This window comes from Ambystoma mexicanum, chromosome 2q, assembly GCF_040938575.1.
Source record: "Ambystoma mexicanum isolate Mex_15411 chromosome 2q, UKY_AmexF1_1, whole genome shotgun sequence".
Taxonomy (NCBI): Eukaryota; Metazoa; Chordata; class Amphibia; order Caudata; family Ambystomatidae; genus Ambystoma; species Ambystoma mexicanum.
The window spans coordinates 1,455,324,328-1,455,341,606 of record NC_090924.1 but is presented as its reverse complement, the minus strand read 5'-3'; positions in this window follow the sequence as shown (position 1 = coordinate 1,455,341,606).

Below are 17,279 nucleotides of genomic sequence, written 5' to 3'. Positions count from 1 at the left end.
TGTTTCATTGTCGTTCTTGAACCATATTTTTCTATGTTTTGTTTTTGAGCTCAGTAGGAGGTGTTGGAAACTCTCATATCAGAGAAGGCAAGTGCATTTTTAGTCTCGAGCGCTTCCTCCACCAGTAACAGACCTGAGGGCTTCTGACAGCAGCGGAAGGCCTGTGAGGAGCTGCTTCCAGCAGGAAGGCTCTAGCGAGTGACCTCCTTTTCCCTGGACCCTGTTTCTATGGCCTCCATCTGTGTCTTTCTTGACCTTTCCAAGCCCCTGCTCCAGAGATCGCCTGCTGCCATTGCCATACCAACAGGACCCTTTGTGACAACACCGCTTCACCGTCCCCCACATGGTCCAGGTCCCAGAGCTGGCTGCTCCCAAGTCACACACACCTCAGATCAGCTCCTGCTGAGGCTTTGAGCTTGACCAGGGCCTCAGGGCTGGGTTTGACTCCAGGGAATGGCTTTTTATTGGACTGTTCTTTCCTTTTTGGTGCCTCCTATAAAAGATGTCAAACTCTGTCATACAAAACAATATGTGTCATGTCATTTGGGATATGCTGTTTACATGTCTAGCTCCACTAAAACCCCTCCTTAGCATATTTCCGAACCATCAAGGATGAACCATAGGCACATGTCAAATGTTCTGGAAACAAAGTGGATGACCCTGAAAAACTGCTTCTACCCATGAGACATTAGGATTGTCCCACTATAGAAATAGAGCAGCAGGCCCGAGCCTAGAAAGCAGGAACATAGAATTTCCCATTGGGTTGCATTGGGGTTAGAATTATTTTAGTGGGTAGAATTTAACAAATAGCAATATTTTTAAAAGAAACATTGTGAGTCGCCTGCCTAAATTGGAAGGGTTGGCATATATGCCAACATCCTGCAGGTGGCAGCACTGGCCTGGCTGAAATCTGCTCTCATTCACTTAAATGCCTCTGTGTAGCTATACCTCACTGACACATAAACATAGGTAATGAAACTGGGGGCGGTGGGGGCATTAATGGTAGACTTGAATGTCATGCTCCCGCAAAAGTAATGCTGCCAGTGAGAGTGCCCCAGGGATCAATTGCTCTGTGTACTAAAAGCACCTGTTGTTACAGCGTTTAGAAGCAGCAGACATCTGGCATGAAGCACTGTATCAAATATAGTAATTTTCCCATTAAAGATATTTTGCCCACACACATCTTCCAAATCGTTTTCTCCTCAGACATATGAAGTGCCATCCTTCAGCATGCCAACGCTTGCACTGAGCAGGCCTGCTCTGCAAGCCAGGCCTGGCCCTGGGCTCATGCTACATAGATTGTGACAAAATAATAAGTGGCAGCACAGTGCATGCTTGCGCCAGCTTTTCGCCACAAGGATCGCCCATTTATGGGCACCAGATAAGGTTTGAATGTGGACACCTCAGAGAGGTAGGTAATGGAGAGGAGGGATAGCAGGGGGGATAGCACAATAGGACATGTGGGGCTCAGCATGCACTAGAGTTATACACAGCATGCACTAGAGTTATACACAGCATGCATTGGAGTTATACCCAGCATGCATTGGAGTTATACCCAGCATGCACTATAGTTATACCTGGCATGCACTAGAGTTATACCCAGCATGCACTAGAGCTATACCCAGCATGCACTGAAGTTATACCCAGCATGCACTGGAGTTATACCCAGCATGCACTATAGTTATACCCAGCATGCACTGGAGTTATACCCGGCATGCACTAGAGTTATACCCAGCATGCACTATAGTTATACCCAGCATGCACTGGATTTATACCCATCATGCACTAGAGTTATACCCAGCATGCACTGGAGTTATACAGAGCATGCATTGGAGTTATACCCAGCATGCATTGGAGTTATACCCAGCATGCACTATAGGTATACCCGGCATGCACTAGAGTTATACCCAGCATGCACTGGAGTTATACCCAGCATGCACTGGAGTTATACCCGGCATGCACTATAGTTATACCCAGCATGCACTGGAGTTATACCCAGCATGCACTACAGTCATACCCAGCATGCACTGGAGTTATACCCAGCATGCACTATAGTTATACCCAGCATGCACTGGAGTTATACCCGGCATGCACTAGAGTTATAACCAGCATGCACTGGAGTTATACCCGGCATGCACTAGAGTTATAACCAGCATGCACTAGAGCTATACCCAGCATGCACTGAAGTTATACCCAGCATGCACTAGAGTTATACATAGCATGCACTATAGTTATACCCAGCATGCACTGGAGTTATACCCAGCATGCACTATAGTTATACCCGGCATGCACTGGAGTTATACCCAGCATGCACTACAGTTATACCCAGCATGCACTGGAGTTATACCCAGAATGCACTACAGTTATACCCAGCATGCACTGGAGTTATACCCAGCATGCACTATAGTTATACCCAGCATGCACTATAGTTATACCCAGCATGCACTGGAGTTATACCCAGCATGCACTACAGTTATACCCAGCATGCACTATACTTATACCCAGCATGCACTATAGTTATACCCAGCATGCACTACAGTTATACCCAGCATGCACTACAGTCATACCCAGCATGCATTGGAGTTATACCCAGCATGCACTGGAGTTATACCCAGCATGCACTGGAGTTATACCCAGCATGCACTAGAGTTATACCCAGTGTAACGCTCACCTGATTCCCGTAGAGGCGCCGGTCTTGACTGGGCGTATACCGTATCTTCAAAGGTGATGTGTAACACACGGCTGGCTCTTTGGGCTGGACCTCTGTGCACTGTATGTCTGACTTGAAGGGTAAGATGTCTGCAGATAGAAAATATGGAATTAAGGAACTGGGTTATTGAATGTCTCTCTCTTCTTCCCTTTCTCTTCTCCTGTAGAACCCCAAAGGTTAACGCTCTCACCTTAGGTAAGTGAACGCTGTGCTCTCCATCTGCCTCGGTACAGGGTGCTGGAACCAGTTTCTTCACTGGATAAGGGGAGCAGGCCTCTTGACTTCAGAGGACTGCTGTCCGTCGTTTACTGCACGAACGGTAAGTTTCGAGTAATTCTAATGTCTTTAAAGTCTTTAGTAATGATGTCTCTTGTTTTGCAGGGTTCCGGCGATGGCGGATGACGGGCTGAAGTGAGTTGAAGATGGAGCCCGTGTGATGAATAGAAGCGCCTGGAAGCACGTAAGTAAGCGCTTGTTGCCTGCTTCACGATGCGCTCTAACTGTCTTTTTATTTTGCAGGTAAAAGTTCAGAGCGGCTGCAGGGTGCCGGAATACCCACTGGGTTAGATGTGGAAAGGAGTAATGGCACGTGAATATTAAAGTTCCCCAATGTCTTTAAACGCACCTTGTTTTGTCTTTCAGATGCGGGATGCAGCGCCGAAGGCCTCCGGAGCGTGCGAAGAGTTGGTAAGCTTTTGTCTTTCAGATGCCGGAATGCAGTGTGAAGACCTCCGGAGCGCACGAAGAGTAGGTAAGCCTTTGTCTTTCAGATGCCGGAATGCAGCGCGAGGCGTTGGTGACAGCCGATGGACCAGGTAAGTGAAGAGCTGTCACTGAAGACCGTAATGCTAACCTGTTCTTTCTTGTCTTTATAGGTGTTGCTAAAGACTGGATTCAGGATGGTAAGCCTTTTTCCTTAGGCCCAGGATCAGATGCAGAAGACACGATGAGCGTTCTGCTGCAGAGGATGCAGAATAACGCAAAGCAAGATTCATCCATCGGGTGTGGTTTAAATAGCCTCCTGTAGTGCTTAGGTGTCTCCTTCCACAGCCACGCCTAAGAAAAGAGTTCCTGCTTTCCAGAAGAGTTCCAGTGTTCTGAATCTAGGGAGTGGCTCCTGCCCCACCCAACAGGAAAAGTAGTTCCAAACAGAAGAGGATCAGAGGCTCAACTGGCAGGCAAGTAAGCAGCATGGTCTGCTGCAGGTAAGTCCACCCAAGCATTATGAGCCCGGCGCTTCCAGCGCTGGGACTGGGCATATTTATGAGCCTGGTGCCACTGGCGCCAGGACTGGGTCCAAAAGGTCCCAATTGGGACTGGTTGGCACTCGGAACCTGGGTTATGGATCTGCTTCCAAGGGAGTTGGGAAAACCCTGACCTTTTGGAAGCAGAGATCATGACACCCAGCATGCACTGGAGTTATACCCGGCATGCACTAGAGTTATAACCAGCATGCACTAGAGCTATACCCAGCATGCACTGAAGTTATACCCAGCATGCACTAGAGTTATACCCAGCATGCACTAGAGCTATACCCAGCATGCACTGAAGTTATACCCAGCATGCACTAGAGTTATACGCAGCATGCATTGGAGTTATACCCAGCATGCACTATAGTTTTTCCCGGCATGCACCAGAGTTATACCCGGCATGCACTATAGTTATACCCAGCATGTACTGGAGTTATACCCAGCATGCACTGGAGTTATACCCAGCATGCACTATAGTTATACCCAGCATGCATTGGAGTTATACCCAGCATGCACTGGAGTTATACCCAGCATGCACTGGAGTTATACCCGGCATGCACTACAGTTATACCCAGCATGCACTGGAGTTATACCCAGCATGCACTATAGTTATACCCAGCATGCACTAGAGTTATACCCAGCATACACTGGAGTTATACCGGCATGCACTGAAGTTATACCCAGCACGCACTAGAGTTATACCCAGCATGCATTGGAGTTATACCCAGCATGCACTGGAGTTATACCCAGCTTGCACTGGAGTTATACCCAGCATGCACTAGAGTTATACCCAGCATGCACTGGAGTTATACCCAGCATGCACTATAGTTATACCCAGCATGCACTGGAGTTATACCCGGCATGCACTAGAGTTATACCCAGCATGCACTAGAGCTATACCCAGCGGGCACTGAAGTTATACCCAGCATGCACTAGAGTTATACCCAGCATGCATTGGAGTTATACCCAGCATGCACTGGAGTTATACCCAGCATGCACTGGAGTTATACCCGGCATGCACTATAGTTATACCCAGCATGCACTAGAGTTATACCCAGCATGCACTACAGTTATACCCAGCATGCACTGGAGTTATACCCAGCATGCACTATAGTTATACCCAGCATGCACTGGAGTTATACCCGGCATGCACTAGAGTTATAACCAGCATGCACTAGAGCTATACCCAGCATGCACTGAAGTTATACCCAGCATGCACTAGAGTTATACATAGCATGCACTAGAGTTATACACATCATGCATTGGAGTTATACCCAGCATGCACTAGAGTTATACCCAGCATGCACTAGAGCTATACCCAGCATGCACTGAAGTTGTACCCAGCATGCACTAGAGTTATATGCAGCATGCATTGGAGTTATACCCAGCATGCACCGGAGTTATACCCAGCATGCACTATAGTTTTTCCCGGCATGCACCGGAGTTATACCCGGCATGCACTATAGTTATACCCAGCATGTACTGGAGTTATACCCAGCATGCACTGGAGTTATACCCAGCATGCATTGGAGTTATACCCAGCATGCACTATAGTTATACCCAGCATGCATTGGAGTTATACCCAGCATGCACTGGAGTTATACCCAGCATGCACTGGAGTTATACCCGGCATGCACTACAGTTATACCCAGCATGCACTGGAGTTATACCCAGCATGCACTGGAGTTATACCCAGCATGCATTGGAGTTATACCCGGCATGCACTATAGTTATACCCAGCATGCACTAGAGTTATACCCAGCATGCATTGGAGTTATACCCAGCATGCACTGGAGTTATACCCAGCATGCACTGGAGTTATACCCGGCATGCACTATAGTTATACCCAGCATGCACTGGAGTTATACCCAGCATGCACTACAGTTATACCCAGCATGCACTGGAGTTATACCCAGCATGCACTATAGTTATACCCAGCATGCACTGGAGTTATACCCGGCATGCACTAGAGTTATAACCAGCATGCACTGGAGTTATACCCGGCATGCACTAGAGTTATACCCAGCATGCACTAGAGCTATACCCAGCATGCACTGAAGTTATACCAAGCATGCACTAGAGTTATACGCAGCATGCATTGGAGTTATACCCAGCATGTACTGGAGTTATACCCAGCATGCACTATAGTTTTTCCCGGCATGCACCAGAGTTATACCCGGCATGCACTATAGTTATACCCAGCATGTACTGGAGTTATACCCAGCATGCACTGGAGTTATACCCAGCATGCACTATAGTTATACCCAGCATGCATTGGAGTTATACCCAGCATGCACTGGAGTTATACCCAGCATGCACTGGAGTTATACCCGGCATGCACTACAGTTATACCCAGCATGCACTGGAGTTATACCCAGCATGCACTATAGTTATACCCAGCATGCACTGGAGTTATACCCGGCATGCACTAGAGTTGTAACCAGCATGCACTGGAGTTATACCCAGCATGCACTATAGTTATACCCACCATGCACTATAGTTATACCCAGCATGCACTGGAGTTATACCCAGCATGCACTATAGTTATACCCAGCATGCACTACAGTTATATCCAGCATGCACTGGAGTTATACCCAGCATGCACTATAGTTATACCCAGCATGCACTGGAGTTATACCCAGCATGCACTATAGTTATACCCAGCATGCATTGGAGTTATACCCAGCATGCACTGGAGTTATACCCAGCATGCACTGGAGTTATACCCGGCATGCACTACAGTTATACCCAGCATGCACTGGAGTTATACCCAGCATGCACTATAGTTATACCCAGCATGCATTGGAGTTATACCCAGCATGCACTGGAGTTATACCCAGCATGCACTGGAGTTATACCCGGCATGCACTATAGTTATACCCAGCATGCACTGAAGTTATACCCAGCATGCACTAGAGTTATACCCAGCATGCATTGGAGTTATACCCAGCATGCACTGGAGTTATACCCAGCATGCACTGGAGTTATACCCGGGATGCACTATAGTTATACCCAGCATGCACTGGAGTTATACCCAGCATGCACTGGAGTTATACCCAGCATGCACTATAGTTATACCCAGCATGCACTGGAGTTATACCGGGCATGCACTAGAGTTATAACCAGCATGCACTGGAGTTATACCCGGCATGCACTAGAGTTATAACCAGCATGCACTAGAGCTATACCCAGCATGCACTGAAGTTATACCCAGCATGCACTAGAGTTATACATAGCATGCACTATAGTTATACCCAGCATGCACTGGAGTTATACCCAGCATGCACTATAGTTATACCCAGCATGCACTGGAGTTATACCCAGCATGCACTACAGTTATACCCAGCATGCACTGGAGTTATACCCAGCATGCACTACAGTTATACCCAGCATGCACTGGAGTTATACCCAGCATGCACTATAGTTATACCCAGCATGCACTATAGTTATACCCAGCATGCACTGGAGTTATACCCAGCATGCACTACAGTTATACCCAGCATGCACTGGAGTTATACCCAGCATGCACTATAGTTATACCCAGCATGCACTGGAGTTATACCCGGCATGCACTAGAGTTATAACCAGCATGCACTGGAGTTATACCCAGCATGCACTATAGTTATACCCACCATGCACTATAGTTATACCCAGCATGCACTGGAGTTATACCCAGCATGCACTATAGTTATACCCAGCATGCACTACAGTTATATCCAGCATGCACTGGAGTTATACCCAGCATGCACTATAGTTATACCCAGCATGCACTATAGTTATACCCAGCATGAACTGGAGTTATACCCAGCATGCAATACAGTTATACCCAGCATGCACTACAGTTATACCCAGCATGCACTATAGTTACACCCAGCATGCACTATAGTTATACCCAGCATGCACTACAGTTATACCCAGCATGCATTGGAGTTATACCCAGCATGCACTGGAGTTATACCCAGCATGCACTGGAGTTATACCCAGCATGCACTACAGTTATACCCAGCATGCACTACAGTTATACCCAGCATGCATTGGAGTTATACCCAGCATGCACTGGAGTTATACCCAGCATGCACTAGAGTTATACCCAGCATGCACTGGAGTTATATCCGGCATGCACTAGAGTTATACCCAGCATGCACTAGAGCTATACCCAGCATGCACTGAAGTTATACCCAGCATGCACTAGAGTTATACCCAGCATGCACTGGAGTTATACCCAGCATGCACTACAGTTATACCCAGCATGCACTGGATTTATACCCAGCATGCACTATAGTTATACCCAGCATGCACTGGAGTTATACCCGGCATGCACTAGAGTTATAACCAGCATGCACTAGAGCTATACCCAGCATGCACTGAAGTTATACCCAGCATGCACTAGAGTTATACATAGCATGCACTAGAGTTATACACATCATGCATTGGAGTTATACCCAGCATGCACTACAGGTATACCCAGCATGCATTGGAGTTATACCCAGCATGCACTGGAGTTATACCCAGCATGCACTATAGTTATACCCAGCATGCACTGGAGTTATACCCAGCATGCACTATAGTTATACCCAGCATGCATTGGAGTTATACCCAGCATGCACTGGAGTTATACCCAGCATGCACTGGAGTTATACCCGGCATGCACTACAGTTATACCCAGCATGCACTGGAGTTATACCCAGCATGCACTATAGTTATACCCAGCATGCATTGGAGTTATACCCAGCATGCACTGGAGTTATACCCAGCATGCACTGGAGTTATACCCGGCATGCACTATAGTTATACCCAGCATGCACTGAAGTTATACCCAGCATGCACTAGAGTTATACCCAGCATGCATTGGAGTTATACCCAGCATGCACTGGAGTTATACCCAGCATGCACTGGAGTTATACCCGGGATGCACTATAGTTATACCCAGCATGCACTGGAGTTGTACCCAGCATGCACTGGAGTTATACCCAGCATGCACTATAGTTATACCCAGCATGCACTGGAGTTATACCCGGCATGCACTAGAGTTATAACCAGCATGCACTGGAGTTATACCCGGCATGCACTAGAGTTATAACCAGCATGCACTAGAGCTATACCCAGCATGCACTGAAGTTATACCCAGCATGCACTAGAGTTATACATAGCATGCACTATAGTTATACCCAGCATGCACTGGAGTTATACCCAGCATGCACTATAGTTATACCCAGCATGCACTGGAGTTATACCCAGCATGCACTACAGTTATACCCAGCATGCACCGGAGTTATACCCAGCATGCACTACAGTTATACCCAGCATGCACTGGAGTTATACCCAGCATGCACTATAGTTATACCCAGCATGCACTATAGTTATACCCAGCATGCACTGGAGTTATACCCAGCATGCACTACAGTTATACCCAGCATGCACTGGAGTTATACCCAGCATGCACTATAGTTATACCCAGCATGCACTGGAGTTATACCCAGCACGCACTAGAGTTATACCCAGCATGCATTGGAGTTATACCCAGCATGCACTGGAGTTATACCCAGCTTGCACTGGAGTTATACCCAGCATGCACTAGAGTTATACCCAGCATGCACTGGAGTTATACCCAGCATGCACTATAGTTATACCCAGCATGCACTGGAGTTATACCCGGCATGCACTAGAGTTATACCCAGCATGCACTAGAGCTATACCCAGCGGGCACTGAAGTTATACCCAGCATGCACTAGAGTTATACCCAGCATGCATTGGAGTTATACCCAGCATGCACTGGAGTTATACCCAGCATGCACTGGAGTTATACCCGGCATGCACTATAGTTATACCCAGCATGCACTAGAGTTATACCCAGCATGCACTACAGTTATACCCAGCATGCACTGGAGTTATACCCAGCATGCACTATAGTTATACCCAGCATGCACTGGAGTTATACCCAGCATGCACTATAGTTATACCCAGCATGCACTGGAGTTATACCCGGCATGCACTAGAGTTATAACCAGCATGCACTAGAGCTATACCCAGCATGCACTGAAGTTATACCCAGCATGCACTAGAGTTATACATAGCATGCACTAGAGTTATACACATCATGCATTGGAGTTATACCCAGCATGCACTAGAGTTATACCCAGCATGCACTAGAGCTATACCCAGCATGCACTGAAGTTGTACCCAGCATGCACTAGAGTTATACGCAGCATGCATTGGAGTTATACCCAGCATGCACCGGAGTTATACCCAGCATGCACTATAGTTTTTCCCGGCATGCACCGGAGTTATACCCGGCATGCACTATAGTTATACCCAGCATGTACTGGAGTTATACCCAGCATGCACTGGAGTTATACCCAGCATGCATTGGAGTTATACCCAGCATGCACTATAGTTATACCCAGCATGCATTGGAGTTATACCCAGCATGCACTGGAGTTATACCCAGCATGCACTGGAGTTATACCCGGCATGCACTACAGTTATACCCAGCATGCACTGGAGTTATACCCAGCATGCACTGGAGTTATACCCAGCATGCATTGGAGTTATACCCGGCATGCACTATAGTTATACCCAGCATGCACTAGAGTTATACCCAGCATGCATTGGAGTTATACCCAGCATGCACTGGAGTTATACCCAGCATGCACTGGAGTTATACCCGGCATGCACTATAGTTATACCCAGCATGCACTGGAGTTATACCCAGCATGCACTACAGTTATACCCAGCATGCACTGGAGTTATACCCAGCATGCACTATAGTTATACCCAGCATGCACTGGAGTTATACCCGGCATGCACTAGAGTTATAACCAGCATGCACTGGAGTTATACCCGGCATGCACTAGAGTTATACCCAGCATGCACTAGAGCTATACCCAGCATGCACTGAAGTTATACCCAGCATGCACTAGAGTTATACGCAGCATGCATTGGAGTTATACCCAGCATGTACTGGAGTTATACCCAGCATGCACTATAGTTTTTCCCGGCATGCACCAGAGTTATACCCGGCATGCACTATAGTTATACCCAGCATGTACTGGAGTTATACCCAGCATGCACTGGAGTTATACCCAGCATGCACTATAGTTATACCCAGCATGCATTGGAGTTATACCCAGCATGCACTGGAGTTATACCCAGCATGCACTGGAGTTATACCCGGCATGCACTACAGTTATACCCAGCATGCACTGGAGTTATACCCAGCATGCACTATAGTTATACCCAGCATGCACTGGAGTTATACCCGGCATGCACTAGAGTTGTAACCAGCATGCACTGGAGTTATACCCAGCATGCACTATAGTTATACCCACCATGCACTATAGTTATACCCAGCATGCACTGGAGTTATACCCAGCATGCACTATAGTTATACCCAGCATGCACTACAGTTATATCCAGCATGCACTGGAGTTATACCCAGCATGCACTATAGTTATACCCAGCATGCACTATAGTTATACCCAGCATGCACTGGAGTTATACCCAGCATGCACTATAGTTATACCCAGCATGCATTGTAGTTATACCCAGCATGCACTGGAGTTATACCCAGCATGCACTGGAGTTATACCCGGCATGCACTACAGTTATACCCAGCATGCACTGGAGTTATACCCAGCATGCACTATAGTTATACCCAGCATGCATTGGAGTTATACCCAGCATGCACTGGAGTTATACCCAGCATGCACTGGAGTTATACCCGGCATGCACTATAGTTATACCCAGCATGCACTGAAGTTATACCCAGCATGCACTAGAGTTATACCCAGCATGCATTGGAGTTATACCCAGCATGCACTGGAGTTATACCCAGCATGCACTGGAGTTATACCCGGGATGCACTATAGTTATACCCAGCATGCACTGGAGTTATACCCAGCATGCACTGGAGTTATACCCAGCATGCACTATAGTTATACCCAGCATGCACTGGAGTTATACCCGGCATGCACTAGAGTTATAACCAGCATGCACTGGAGTTATACCCGGCATGCACTAGAGTTATAACCAGCATGCACTAGAGCTATACCCAGCATGCACTGAAGTTATACCCAGCATGCACTAGAGTTATACATAGCATGCACTATAGTTATACCCAGCATGCACTGGAGTTATACCCAGCATGCACTATAGTTATACCCAGCATGCACTGGAGTTATACCCAGCATGCACTACAGTTATACCCAGCATGCACTGGAGTTATACCCAGCATGCACTACAGTTATACCCAGCATGCACTGGAGTTATACCCAGCATGCACTATAGTTATACCCAGCATGCACTATAGTTATACCCAGCATGCACTGGAGTTATACCCAGCATGCACTACAGTTATACCCAGCATGCACTGGAGTTATACCCAGCATGCACTATAGTTATACCCAGCATGCACTGGAGTTATACCCGGCATGCACTAGAGTTATAACCAGCATGCACTGGAGTTATACCCAGCATGCACTATAGTTATACCCACCATGCACTATAGTTATACCCAGCATGCACTGGAGTTATACCCAGCATGCACTATAGTTATACCCAGCATGCACTACAGTTATATCCAGCATGCACTGGAGTTATACCCAGCATGCACTATAGTTATACCCAGCATGCACTATAGTTATACCCAGCATGAACTGGAGTTATACCCAGCATGCACTACAGTTATACCCAGCATGCACTACAGTTATACCCAGCATGCACTATAGTTACACCCAGCATGCACTATAGTTATACCCAGCATGCACTACAGTTATACCCAGCATGCATTGGAGTTATACCCAGCATGCACTGGAGTTATACCCAGCATGCACTGGAGTTATACCCAGCATGCACTACAGTTATACCCAGCATGCACTACAGTTATACCCAGCATGCATTGGAGTTATACCCAGCATGCACTGGAGTTATACCCAGCATGCACTAGAGTTATACCAAGCATGCACTGGAGTTATATCCGGCATGCACTAGAGTTATACCCAGCATGCACTAGAGCTATACCCAGCATGCACTGAAGTTATACCCAGCATGCACTAGAGTTATACCCAGCATGCACTGGAGTTATACCCAGCATGCACTACAGTTATACCCAGCATGCACTGGATTTATACCCAGCATGCACTATAGTTATACCCAGCATGTACTGGAGTTATACCCAGCATGCACTGGAGTTATACCCAGCATGCATTGGAGTTATACCCAGCATGCACTATAGTTATACCCAGCATGCATTGGAGTTATACCCAGCATGCACTGGAGTTATACCCAGCATGCACTGGAGTTATACCCGGCATGCACTACTGTTATACCCAGCATGCACTGGAGTTATACCCAGCATGCACTGGAGTTATACCCAGCATGCATTGGAGTTATACCCGGCATGCACTATAGTTATACCCAGCATGCACTAGAGTTATACCCAGCATGCATTGGAGTTATACCCAGCATGCACTGGAGTTATACCCAGCATGCACTGGAGTTATACCCGGCATGCACTATAGTTATACCCAGCATGCACTGGAGTTATACCCAGCATGCACTACAGTTATACCCAGCATGCACTGGAGTTATACCCAGCATGCACTATAGTTATACCCAGCATGCACTGGAGTTATACCCGGCATGCACTAGAGTTATAACCAGCATGCACTGGAGTTATACCCGGCATGCACTAGAGTTATACCCAGCATGCACTAGAGCTATACCCAGCATGCACTGAAGTTATACCCAGCATGCACTAGAGTTATACGCAGCATGCATTGGAGTTATACCCAGCATGTACTGGAGTTATACCCAGCATGCACTATAGTTTTTCCCGGCATGCACCAGAGTTATACCCGGCATGCACTATAGTTATACCCAGCATGTACTGGAGTTATACCCAGCATGCACTGGAGTTATACCCAGCATGCACTATAGTTATACCCAGCATGCATTGGAGTTATACCCAGCATGCACTGGAGTTATACCCAGCATGCACTGGAGTTATACCCGGCATGCACTACAGTTATACCCAGCATGCACTGGAGTTATACCCAGCATGCACTATAGTTATACCCAGCATGCACTGGAGTTATACCCGGCATGCACTAGAGTTGTAACCAGCATGCACTGGAGTTATACCCAGCATGCACTATAGTTATACCCACCATGCACTATAGTTATACCCAGCATGCACTGGAGTTATACCCAGCATGCACTATAGTTATACCCAGCATGCACTACAGTTATATCCAGCATGCACTGGAGTTATACCCAGCATGCACTATAGTTATACCCAGCATGCACTATAGTTATACCCAGCATGCACTGGAGTTATACCCAGCATGCACTATAGTTATACCCAGCATGCATTGTAGTTATACCCAGCATGCACTGGAGTTATACCCAGCATGCACTGGAGTTATACCCGGCATGCACTACAGTTATACCCAGCATGCACTGGAGTTATACCCAGCATGCACTATAGTTATACCCAGCATGCATTGGAGTTATACCCAGCATGCACTGGAGTTATACCCAGCATGCACAGGAGTTATACCCGGCATGCACTATAGTTATACCCAGCATGCACTGAAGTTATACCCAGCATGCACTAGAGTTATACCCAGCATGCATTGGAGTTATACCCAGCATGCACTGGAGTTATACCCAGCATGCACTGGAGTTATACCCGGGATGCACTATAGTTATACCCAGCATGCACTGGAGTTATACCCAGCATGCACTGGAGTTATACCCAGCATGCACTATAGTTATACCCAGCATGCACTGGAGTTATACCCGGCATGCACTAGAGTTATAACCAGCATGCACTGGAGTTATACCCGGCATGCACTAGAGTTATAACCAGCATGCACTAGAGCTATACCCAGCATGCACTGAAGTTATACCCAGCATGCACTAGAGTTATACATAGCATGCACTATAGTTATACCCAGCATGCACTGGAGTTATACCCAGCATGCACTGGAGTTATACCCAGCATGCACTACAGTTATACCCAGCATGCACTGGAGTTATACCCAGCATGCACTACAGTTATACCCAGCATGCACTGGAGTTATACCCAGCATGCACTATAGTTATACCCAGCATGCACTATAGTTATACCCAGCATGCACTGGAGTTATACCCAGCATGCACTACAGTTATACCCAGCATGCACTGGAGTTATACCCAGCATGCACTATAGTTATACCCAGCATGCACTGGAGTTATACCCGGCATGCACTAGAGTTATAACCAGCATGCACTGGAGTTATACCCAGCATGCACTATAGTTATACCCACCATGCACTATAGTTATACCCAGCATGCACTGGAGTTATACCCAGCATGCACTATAGTTATACCCAGCATGCACTACAGTTATATCCAGCATGCACTGGAGTTATACCCAGCATGCACTATAGTTATACCCAGCATGCACTATAGTTATACCCAGCATGAACTGGAGTTATACCCAGCATGCACTACAGTTATACCCAGCATGCACTACAGTTATACCCAGCATGCACTATAGTTACACCCAGCATGCACTATAGTTATACCCAGCATGCACTACAGTTATACCCAGCATGCATTGGAGTTATACCCAGCATGCACTGGAGTTATACCCAGCATGCACTGGAGTTATACCCAGCATGCACTACAGTTATACCCAGCATGCACTACAGTTATACCCAGCATGCATTGGAGTTATACCCAGCATGCACTGGAGTTATACCCAGCATGCACTAGAGTTATACCCAGCATGCACTGGAGTTATATCCGGCATGCACTAGAGTTATACCCAGCATGCACTAGAGCTATACCCAGCATGCACTGAAGTTATACCCAGCATGCACTAGAGTTATACCCAGCATGCACTGGAGTTATACCCAGCATGCACTACAGTTATACCCAGCATGCACTGGATTTATACCCAGCATGCACTATAGTTATACCCAGCATGCACTGGAGTTATACCCGGCATGCACTAGAGTTATAACCAGCATGCACTAGAGCTATACCCAGCATGCACTGAAGTTATACCCAGCATGCACTAGAGTTATACATAGCATGCACTAGAGTTATACACATCATGCATTGGAGTTATACCCAGCATGCACTACAGGTATACGCAGCATGCGTTGGAGTTATACCCAGCATGCACTGGAGTTATACCCAGCATGCACTATAGTTATACCCAGCATGCACTGGAGTTATACCCAGCATGCACTATAGTTATACCCAGCATGCATTGGAGTTATACCCAGCATGCACTGGAGTTATACCCAGCATGCACTGGAGTTATACCCGGCATGCACTACAGTTATACCCAGCATGCACTGGAGTTATACCCAGCATGCACTATAGTTATACCCAGCATGCATTGGAGTTATACCCAGCATGCACTGGAGTTATACCCAGCATGCACTGGAGTTATACCCGGCATGCACTATAGTTATACCCAGCATGCACTGAAGTTATACCCAGCATGCACTAGAGTTATACCCAGCATGCATTGGAGTTATACCCAGCATGCACTGGAGTTATACCCAGCATGCACTGGAGTTATACCCGGGATGCACTATAGTTATACCCAGCATGCACTGGAGTTATACCCAGCATGCACTGGAGTTATACCCAGCATGCACTATAGTTATACCCAGCATGCACTGGAGTTATACCCGGCATGCACTAGAGTTATAACCAGCATGCACTGGAGTTATACCCGGCATGCACTAGAGTTATAACCAGCATGCACTAGAGCTATACCCAGCATGCACTGAAGTTATACCCAGCATGCACTAGAGTTATACATAGCATGCACTATAGTTATACCCAGCATGCACTGGAGTTATACCCAGCATGCACTATAGTTATACCCAGCATGCACTGGAGTTATACCCAGCATGCACTACAGTTATACCCAGCATGCACTGGAGTTATACCCAGCATGCACTACAGTTATACCCAGCATGCACTGGAGTTATACCCAGCATGCACTATAGTTATACCCAGCATGCACTATAGTTATACCCAGCATGCACTGGAGTTATACCCAGCATGCACTACAGTTATACCCAGCATGCACTGGAGTTATACCCAGCATGCACTATAGTTATACCCAGCATGCACTGGAGTTATACCCGGCATGCACTAGAGTTATAACCAGCATGCACTGGAGTTATACCCAGCATGCACTATAGTTATACCCACCATGCACTATAGTTATACCCAGCATGCACTGGAGTTATACCCAGCATGCACTATAGTTATACCCAGCATGCACTACAGTTATATCCAGCATGCAC